Source organism: Myodes glareolus, chromosome 11 (genome assembly GCF_982192425.1).
Source record: "Myodes glareolus chromosome 11, mMyoGla1.1, whole genome shotgun sequence".
In the NCBI taxonomy this organism is placed as follows: domain Eukaryota; kingdom Metazoa; phylum Chordata; class Mammalia; order Rodentia; family Cricetidae; genus Myodes; species Myodes glareolus.
In genome coordinates, this window is record NC_142036.1 from 49649821 (window position 1) to 49659778 (window position 9958).

Sequence of the window (9958 nt, forward strand, 5' to 3'; positions counted from 1 at the left end):
ACCAGCAGCCGCTGCAATCACTCCCTGCTCCCTCCTGTCTCTCCCTGGTACCTCCCTCCCCCAGGCTCCGGCAGCCAGTACTCTACTTTCCGTCTTTATAGAGCTGCGTGTTTGGAAGGTGCATGCAAATGCAATCATAAAATACGTGATCTTAGCCGGACTGTGGTGGTGCACACCTTTAATGCCAGTACGCAGCAGGCAGAGGCAGGAGGATTTCTGTGAGTGAGGACCAGGCCATCAAGGTCTACAGAGCAAGTTCCAGGACAGCCAGAGCTATACAGAGAAAACTTGTTTCAAAAGAGAGAGAGAGAGATGGGGCTGGAGAGATGGCTCAGAGGTTAAGAGCATTGCCTGCTCTTCCAAAGGTCTTGAGTTCAATTTTCAGCAACCACATGGTGGCTCACAACCATCTGTAAGGGGATCTGGTGCCCTCTTCTGGCCTGCAGGCATACACACAGAAAGAATATTGTATACATAATAAATAAATATTTAAGAGAGAGAGAGAGAGAGAGAGAGAGAGAGAGAGAGAGGGAATAAAGAAAGGAATCTTTTGTATCTGGCTTATTTTCCTTAGCATAACATGTCAAAGGTCGTTCATGTCAGTGGTATGGACTAGCACCCTGCATCCATACCCCACATTTTATTTATCCATTCATCAGCTGGTGGACACATGGGCTGTTTCTGCTCTTCAGCTTTTGTGGACTAGGCTGAGATGCGCATGCCCGCGAGAGTGTTTGCGTGGACATGCTTCCAGTTCTCTTGGACACTGACTTAGTCGCTGCTCTGCTGTGAAGAGTCACCAAGACCAGGGCACCTCTTCTAACAGAAAACATCTAACTGGGGCCTCGCCTACAGTTTTAGAGGGTTAGTCCGTGATCGTCATGGGGAGAAGCAGACGAGCACACGACTGGGGCAGGAGCTGAGAGCTTCACGTCCTGATCTGAAGAGAGAGACTGGGCCTGGCTCAGTCATGAGGAGGCTGCTAGGGGCTTTGATGGGAGGGATTGGACAGCTGAGTCCTTCTGCAATAGTTAGGAGAGCTCTGCAAGAATTCCCCTGTGGTATTTGTGTATCTAACTATGATGTGCCGGGCCTGAAAATCAAACTCCACATTCCCCACACAAACACTGCTTCTTGCCCAGCTCTGGTAGGAATGCAAACACCGTGGAGACGGAGGGAGCACTGACCTCATCTTGTGAAGGATGTTGCAGTAATCAGTTTGGCAGGGGTGGGGGTGGATGGAGGGGTGGGGAGCGGGGAGGGGGGTGCTCCTCCAGGCCACAGCAGTTCCTCAGCAGTCTAGACTCACAGTGCTCTCATTCGACGTGACCCTGTGGATAGCCATGGGATCTCCAGCGGCTCCCCCCTTATTTCATGTGCAGCCTGACTGGACACTTACATTGAAAGATTTAATGTTGTGGATCTCTGTGAGTTCAAGGTGGGCCTGGTCTACAAAAAGAGTACCTTTACCACCAGCGCTACACAAGAAACCCTATCTCAAAAAAAGAAAAGAAAAGAAAAGACTTAATATTTCATTATAAACATTTTCTTTCTTTCTTTCTTTCTTTCTTTCTTTCTTTCTTTCTTTCTTTCTCTCTTTCTTCTTTCTTTCTCTTTTTGGTTTTTCAAGACTGGGGACAGGGTTTCACTGTATAACAGCCCTAGCTGTTCTGGAACTAGCTCTTGTAGACCAGGCTGGGCTCGCCTACCTCTGTCTCTTGAGTGCTGGGATTAAAGGCGTTCGCCACCACTGCCTGCTATAAACATTTTCTTATGCCGCAGCTGGGCATGGGTGACAGATTGCACTTCCCAGCTATGTTGCACCATTGTGTGCCCCGTTATGCGTTGCTCATTACCACGTGATCCTGCCGTTCCTGCTTTGAGAGAAGAATCTATCTATACCCTCTCTCCCAAATGCTGAGTGGACCTTTATGGTTGCCCCGGCAACAGAAATTGGCACTGTTATGAAACCAGGTGAAATAGTTAATTTTACAGATGGACAGCTTCCATGAGGGTGTTTTGAGGTCACTGACATCTGCAGACTTTTAAGTAAAGCAGATTCATTTGGGTGGGCCTGCTGAGGACTGTTAGTGACTTTGCCTGTCTAAAACACCGGATTGGTGCAATAAAGACCTGAACGGCCAATAGCTAGGCAGGAGAGAGAAGCAGGTGGGGCTGCCAGGCAGAGAGAAGAAATGAGAGAAGAGGAAGGAGCGAGAAAAGGAGGAGAGGACACCAGCAACCAGCCACCCAGTCACACAGACAGCCATGGAGTAAGAAGGAAAGAAAGAAATACAGAACAGGGAACGGTAAAAGCCCAGAGGCAAAAGGGAGACAAGATAATTTAAGAAAAGCTGGCTAGAAATAAGACAAGCTAAGGCTGGGATTCAAAAGTAATAATACAGCTCCGTGTATTTATTTGGGAGGTGAGTGGGGAAAAGCAAAAGTCAACTACCTGAGTCTCATCTCTCTTCCATTCTGTCAATGGTAGGAACAAACGAAAACTGACCACCTCCCCCCAAAAGTCTGATCCTGCTAACTGTCTGAGACTTGAGCAGCAAGATCAGGCCTTTGAGTCTCCTGCCTGCAAGCTCACAAGGAAGGTCTGTGGATTCCCCAGCCTTCAGAACAGCGTGAATCAGTTCCTTAAAGTAAATTTTGCTCTTGTTCCGTCTCCCCTCTCTTTTCCTCCCTGCCCCATCCAGCCCCTGCTCTTACCCCTCCCCCTTCTCTTTTGGTTTTGTTTCTCTGACTAATACACACAGGTCATAAAAGGCAACCCAGCCTCCTCCTACTTCTTTCTTTCTGGCTATATACTTCCTGAAACAACGTGGGCCCCCAGCTGGAAACATCAGTCTCTGGACTTGTAGGAGCCGTAGACTCAATCATCAGCCTCCATCGGCCTCTGCCACTTGAAGCCCCAGACATCGTGGAGCAGAGAACAGTCAGCCCTCCTTGATGTGTGGTCCCACCCGACAGAGGCCGAATCACAGATGAGTAAGTGTTGTGTTCCAAGTCTCACTTCAGTTTGCTTTTCTTTTGGAGCTAGCATCTCACTCTGTTGCCCGGGTTGATCTTGAATTCACAGCAATCCTCCTGCCTCAACGTCTCCCGTACTGAGAGTACAGGTGTGTAACACCACACCCCACCTTTCTTGAACTTGTGGTAAATCAGGCAGAGGAGGGCCCAAACCATATCCCTCTGGCTTGGACAGGATGTCACTTTCCTTCTCCATAGTGACATACTTCTGGGGTCTAGCCCATAACATCTTGAAAGAAACAGAAAGGCCAACTTTGAGGGAGAAGATGGCCTGGCATTGTTGGCTGCCTCCCAGCTCTTTTCAAATGAGGAGGCTGAAAAAGACCACATCTGGCTCGATTAAGCTAAAGTCACAAGGAACCAGAAGCCCACACTGGGAATGAAGTCCCCACCTCGGACCGGGAATTTCCTTCACGCTTCAGTGCTTTAGTCTAGGATTTCCTTTGAAATCATTTCAGCCAATGACTGTTTCCAGAGACGATGGTCATTGTGATGGTGATATATCCTCAAACCAAACAACATGTAGGAACCTGCAGGAATCTCAACCACAGAGCTGGGAAGCTTCTTTATGTATTGTACAGGTAAAAAAGATGCCAAGAGGCAGAGGAGCCCTTGCTCTCTTGGCTGAGCCTTTTTTTTTTTTAATTTATTTATTTATTATGTATACAATATTCTGTCTGCGTGTATGCCTGCAGGCCAGAAGAGGGCACCAGACCTCATTACAGATGGTTGTGAGTCACCATGTGATTGCCGGGAATTGAACTCAGGACCTTTGGAAGAGCAGACAATGCTCTTAACCGCTGAGCCATCTCTCATGAGCCCCTCGGCTGAGCCTTTTACATAAATCATCTCACAGACTTTTTTAAAAAAATCATGTTTATTGTGTTCTGCCTACATGTATCCCTGCAGGCCAGAGCAGGGTACTGATCTCATTACAGATGGTTGTGAGTCACCATGTAGATGCTGGGAATTGAACTTAGGACCTCTGGAAGAGCAGGCAGTGTTCTTAACTTCTGAGCCATCTCTCCAGCCCTCACAGAACTCTTAAACCATCTCCTGAAGTGGTACAGGATGAACTCCACCTCACAGATGAAACAGCTTTGGCCTTCAACGCTGGTCCAAGTTCCGTGGGTTTCAAAGCCTGTTCTCCTGCCTCCCTCAGCCATATCCCAGGCTCAGAGGACATGCTGACACTAATCTGTGTCCGTGACATCCCAGATACAAAAACCTGTTCCCACTCAGCCGCAGCACAATCACCACAGCATGTAATTGATGGTGCGTCAAACATACCCCCTAACCCATAAACCGCATTCCCGAGCCAGTGTTCATATAGCTCCAGCTTTCTAGCTGGGATCCCAGGTTGCAGCCTGCAGCTAACTGCAGCTGCCTTTGGTCCCCCTCAGTTAGAACAGCCCCTCAGGCTTTCCTGTCTTCCACGACCTTGACATTCTGCAGAGCACAGGGCTTGTGCCCCAGTTTGAGTTCATCTAATAGCTCTCTCATGAATTTTGTATTTTTGGCAGGAATGCTGCAGAAGCGTGCTGCCGTCTGCCTTGGGGATGTGTCGTGTTCTAAGCTGGTGACATCTCCTAGGATCATTACTGGTAGATGCTGGGGAACTTTAAACCAAGCACTTGGGGTTATCAAGAAAGAAAACTGCAACTGCTGGGAACTCTGCCCCTCAACAAATCCTTTAAGACTATGGGTAGCGGTCCAGCTCGACAGAGGCCAGAGGCCAGTGTACAAGGGGAGCCACAGTTGCTCTGGTTGCTCTGGAAATGCAACAGGCAGAAAAGGCCCGTGTTTTGTGACCTTCTCTTGATGTGGGATTTCCCTCTGTACGCTGTGAATACCATTGGTTAATAAAGAAACTGTCTTGGGCCTGCGCAGGGAATAGGGATAGGTAGGAAAAACTAAACTGAATGCTGGGAGAAAGGAGACAGAGTCAGAGAGGAGTCATGTAGCCCCACCGGAGATAGCCACCAGAACTTTACCGGTAAGCCACAGCCAATGTGGCAATACACAGATAACTAGAATTGGGTCAAGTTAAGATGTAAAAGTTAGCCAATAAGAATCTAGAGCTAATGGGACAAGCAGTGTTATTTATTAACTAATACAGTTTCTGTGTGATTATTTTGGGGCTGAGCATCCAAGAACCAACAAGCAGACATTCTCGCAGGAGTGGCCTTGAGCAGTTAGAAGGAGTTCCTCAGTTAGCCACTCTGAGAGGAGGGAAGGCCTGACAGGATGTTCTCAAGTAGGCGGGAGACCGAGGAGCTGGGTGGTGGGTGAGAAAAGATGACACAGGTGCATCAGACAGATCAGAGTGCAATCATAGACAAGAGAACGATGGGAAAAAATAGCGGCGGCTACACAGGCAGAAAGACTGAGCGTCCCAAGCCAACCTGTGACCGTGACTCAAAAACCAAAACCGAGCAACTCACAATTCCTGTTTTAAAAGTTGTGATAAAGCCGGGTGCTGGTGGTGCTCATCTTTAATTCCAGCACTTGGGAAGCAGAGGCAGGTGAATCTCTATGAGTTTGAGGGCAGCCTGGTCTACAGAGTGAATTCTAGGACAGCCAAGGCTATCCAGAGAAATTCTGTTTCAAAAATAAAAAATAAAATAAATAAACAAATAAATAAAAGCAAAAAGTACAAGACAGCTACACTGATGAAAACCAAAATACTGCTGAAAGCAATTAAAGAAGGCCAAGTGAACAGATAGTCGTTCATAATCTAGCCATATTGAGTACTTAACACTGTTAAAAATGACGATTCTTTTTTGGCAACTCCTGACAAACTTATCTGCAGATTTAGCTCTTCCTCTCCCTGCCCATCTGCTGCCACGGTTCTGAAGACTGCACTTTACAGGCAGAAACAGGAGGATACCTATGAGTTCAAGGCCAGCCTGTTCAGCGTGGGGGCCAGCCTCGAGAAGCTAAGTATGCGCAGGTCACCCAAAGGAAGTTCTTTACTTCCAACCAATATCACCTGCCAGAGTAGGACTCGGCCATCAGTAAATTTAAACGGAATTTATATGGAGGCCTGAGTCTTAGAAGTTTACTCTGAAGCAATACCTGGTTGCAGGAAGAGCCACAAGATGAGATCACCCGACCCCCACCCAAGAACAGACCATTCAAAGGAAATGCCTAACGTTCCAACTACTGTAGATGGGACCACCTGCTAACACACACTCACCAGGACACCAGACAAATGTCAGTCAATCCGGGGTCCTGAACTCAGAAACCCCTCACCACCACTACTATAAAAACCCAATTCTAACTGAGCTCGGGGCTCTCCGTTTATTCCAATACGTTGGATATACGGAGAGACCAAGTTTGCAAACTTGCTTAAAATAAAGGATCTTTGCTTTTACATACGGGACTCCTTGTTCACTTTTGCGGGGGACTTCATGGATTTGGGCATAACATTACTGAGCAAGTTCCAGAACAGTCAAGGCTACACAGAGAAACACTGTCTTGAAAAAAAAAATACACAAAACAAACAAACAAAAAAAGCTGTGACAAATGCCAGGAGTGGAGGAGTGGCGGCACAGGTCTGAAATCCCAGTGCTCAGGGAGCATCCTGAGGTGAGAGGCTCAACAGGAGTCCCAAGCCAGCTCGGAATAAACAAGCAAATACATGCAATTGTGGTAAAAACAACATAGCAGTGCATTTATTATTTTAATCATTCATAGGTGCACAATTCATGACCATTAAATATGTTCACCATGTTTTGTAATCGGTATGTTTATGTATACCTAAAACCTTTTATTATCACCCAACAAAGATTCCATATCCATTAGAGGATGCCCCACACTCACACACACTGTCTCCAGAGTCTGGTGACCCCTCCCCATCCTGCTTCCTGCCACTCTGAGCTGACGCTTGGAGCAGCTCATCAGTTACACCCACGTCCAGAGCAGAGAGAAACACATGCATGCACGTATGTTTCTTGTGCTCAACCCCGCCTCTACACTTACACGGTTCAGGACCCAAATCCGGAGACTGGCGATGTGCACGATGAAAGGGTCATCCCACTTTAATTAATTTAATTGTAATCAAGACAATCCTGACAGCAGAGCCATTGGCCAACATGATCTGCTGCTCTGAGACTCTCTCCTGGATGATCTGAGACTGGGTCAAGTTGCTGATTAAAAGTAGCCATCACAGCAGCCGGGCAGTGGTGGTGCACACCTTTAATCCCAGCACTAGGAGGCAGAAGTAGGTGGATCTCTGTGAGTTCGAGGCCAGCCTGGTCTACGAGAGCTAGTTCCAGGACTATGTGTAGCTAGGACTGTTACACAGAGAAACCCTGTCTTGAAAAATAAGAACAAAAAAACAAACAACAACAAAAAGTAGCCATCACAGCTGTTATGGATGTGTGTGAAGAGATGTCTGAGTCTTTGTTGTTGTTCTCTTAGGTCTACCCATGGATATATAATTCCTGCCAGCCTCTGGTTGCCTTGGGTGGGGAGCTCTGCTTTGGGGGTTTTATTCGTTTTGTTTTTACTTTAAATATTTATTTTATTTTTGTCTGTGCGCTTGTGTGTCTGTCTGTGTGAATGTAGCCCCATGTGTGCAGGTACCCTCAGAGTTAGAGAGAATCAGATCCCCTGGAGCTGGAGTGCTGGGAACCGAACTTAGGATCTTTTCTGTCCTGTGTTTAGTCGAACTGATCCAACCCACCAGTCCACCAGAACCCAAGTTCATTCGGCTAATGCCTTCCACGGGTTGCTTCCTCTCCCACTTCTTCTGTTCAACCATCAGCCACATTGCCTCTCCAGAGAGAACACTTCTCACGGGCCTTGCCGTACTTGAACCAAGTGGAAGCGGCACCCTGACCTCAGCCCGATAGCATTTCTCCCAGACTCAAGCCTCCAACCAGGCAGCCCATAGACGCTTCTAGGGCAACCTTCTCAATTTCCAGAACAGAAAAGTAAGACTCTAAGAGGTTAAATGCCCTGTGGAAAGTCATGAACGTGTACACAGCAGTCTGAAATTCAAACCACTGGGTCCTCATATCAGCCCCTCTTTCTTTCTGAGTCCTACAGCCCGTATTTCCATAACATGTCTCCCTCTGTCTCAGCTGGGCAGACTTTGTTTGGGAAACACACTGGCCGCATAAGAACATTTTTTTTTTTAAGTGTTTTAGTAGTTACTCAGCCTTGTGCTCCCGCAGGCTGAAAGTACTATTTCGTGCTATTGAACAAGGGGGGGCCATCAGCTGTGACGGGCAGAAATGTCACGAATCCCGCTGCTGAAGCCCTGCGGCTTATTTTAGAAAGTCTCCCATTAGCTGCTTCCTCAGAGAGAAGCGCTGCTTCCTGGTTGCCCTGGATGAGTTTTGAAGTTCTGTTTAAGGATTTAGAACCCAGAGGAGTCTATGTGATTCCAGCACAGCCAGGCTTGGGGTGGGGGTGAGCACAGTATTAGCAACCTGTGACAGAGCCTGCATTCTCCAAAGATGTACCCAGCTCCGGGCCTTGTAGACTGAGGCAGATCTACAGGCTGCTGCAGCTGGCCTTCTGTTTGTGTGAATACAGCTGCTCGCCTTTATTTAGTTAAATTGCTGGGGTTTTTGTTTGTTTGCTTTGTTTTGTTTTTTGGTTTTTCAAGACAGGGTTTCTCTGTAGCTTTGAAGCCTGTCCTGGAACTCACTCTGTAGACCAGGCTGGTCTGGAACTCACAGAAATCCACCTGCCTCTGCCTTCTGAGTGCTGGGATTAAAGGTGTGGGCTACCACTGCCTGGCTGCCTTTTTATTTTTTTCCCCTGCAATATTTTGCCTTTTCCTAAGTCAGCCCCCTCAAAGACTCAGCCGCTCCCCAGTCGTCCCTCCTGAGCTCCTTCTGTGAGTCACTTAGATGTGCACTGGAGGTTTGCAGGGCTTCCTCAGTGTTTGCCGTGTGTGTGTGTGTGTGTGTGTGTGTGTGTGTGTCTGCCGCTCACCAACAGAACCTCCCTAGAAGCAGACTGACAGACCAATCATATGCTTTACTATTTTTATTTCAAATTTTACATTTATTGATTGATACATGATATACATATGCGTGTGGGCACATGTGTGCCATGGTACTTGTGTGGAGGTCAAAGGACACCTTGCAAAAACTGGTTCTCTTTGCTGGGCAGCGGTGGCGCACTCCTTTAATTCCAGCACTGGGGAGGCAGAAGCAGGCGGATCCCTGTGAGTCAGAGGCCAGTCTGGTCTACAGAGTGAGGTCCAGGACAGCCAGGGCTGCACAGAGAAACCCTGTCTCGAAAAACAACTGGTGGGCTGGAGACTGAACTTAGAACTCTAGGTTTAAAAGTAAGTTTAGTTTAGTTAGTGTGTATGTGTGTGTATTCACCATGGTGTGTGTATATATATGTGTATGTGCTCATCATGTTTGTTTGTGTGTCTGTGTGTGCACCATGGTGTGTGTGTGTGTGTGTGTGTGTATGCATGTGTATGTACTCATCATGGCATGTGTGTGTTCACCATAGCACTTGTATACATATGTGCTTACTGTGACATGTGTGTCTGTGTGTGTGTTTGTCTGTATCTGTGTGCTCACCATGGTGTGTGTGTCTATGTGTGTGCTCACCATGGTATGTGTGTGTCTGTGTCTGTGTGCTCACCAGTGTGTGTCTGTGTTTGTGTGTGTGTGTGCTCACCAGTGTGTGTGTGTGTGTGTGTGTGAGCTCACCATGGTATGTGTGTCTGTGTGTGAGCTCACCATGGTGTGTGTGTCTGTGTGTGTGTGTGTGCTCACCAAGGTGTGTGTGAACACCTTATGAGAGGCCTTGCTTTCCTTCCATTGTGTGGATCTCAGGAATCAAGGCCATCAGCCTCAGCCTCAAGCGCCTTTACGCTCTGAGCCATGAGGATCCACTTCATGATTCCACTCACACGCAAGGCAAGTTCTGCTGGCTGTGG

At 47.6% G+C, this 9958-nt stretch overlaps 1 long non-coding RNA gene across 1 annotated transcript; it reads left to right on the forward strand.

Moving 5' to 3' along the window:
- Nucleotides 1–2776: 2776 nt before the first annotated feature.
- LOC146892364 (uncharacterized) lies at nt 2777–6417 on the forward strand. Its single transcript, XR_015004421.2, has 2 exons — nt 2777–2997; nt 4563–6417. It is a non-coding gene; the product is annotated as an uncharacterized LOC146892364 (long non-coding RNA).
- Nucleotides 6418–9958: the final 3541 nt, after the last annotated feature.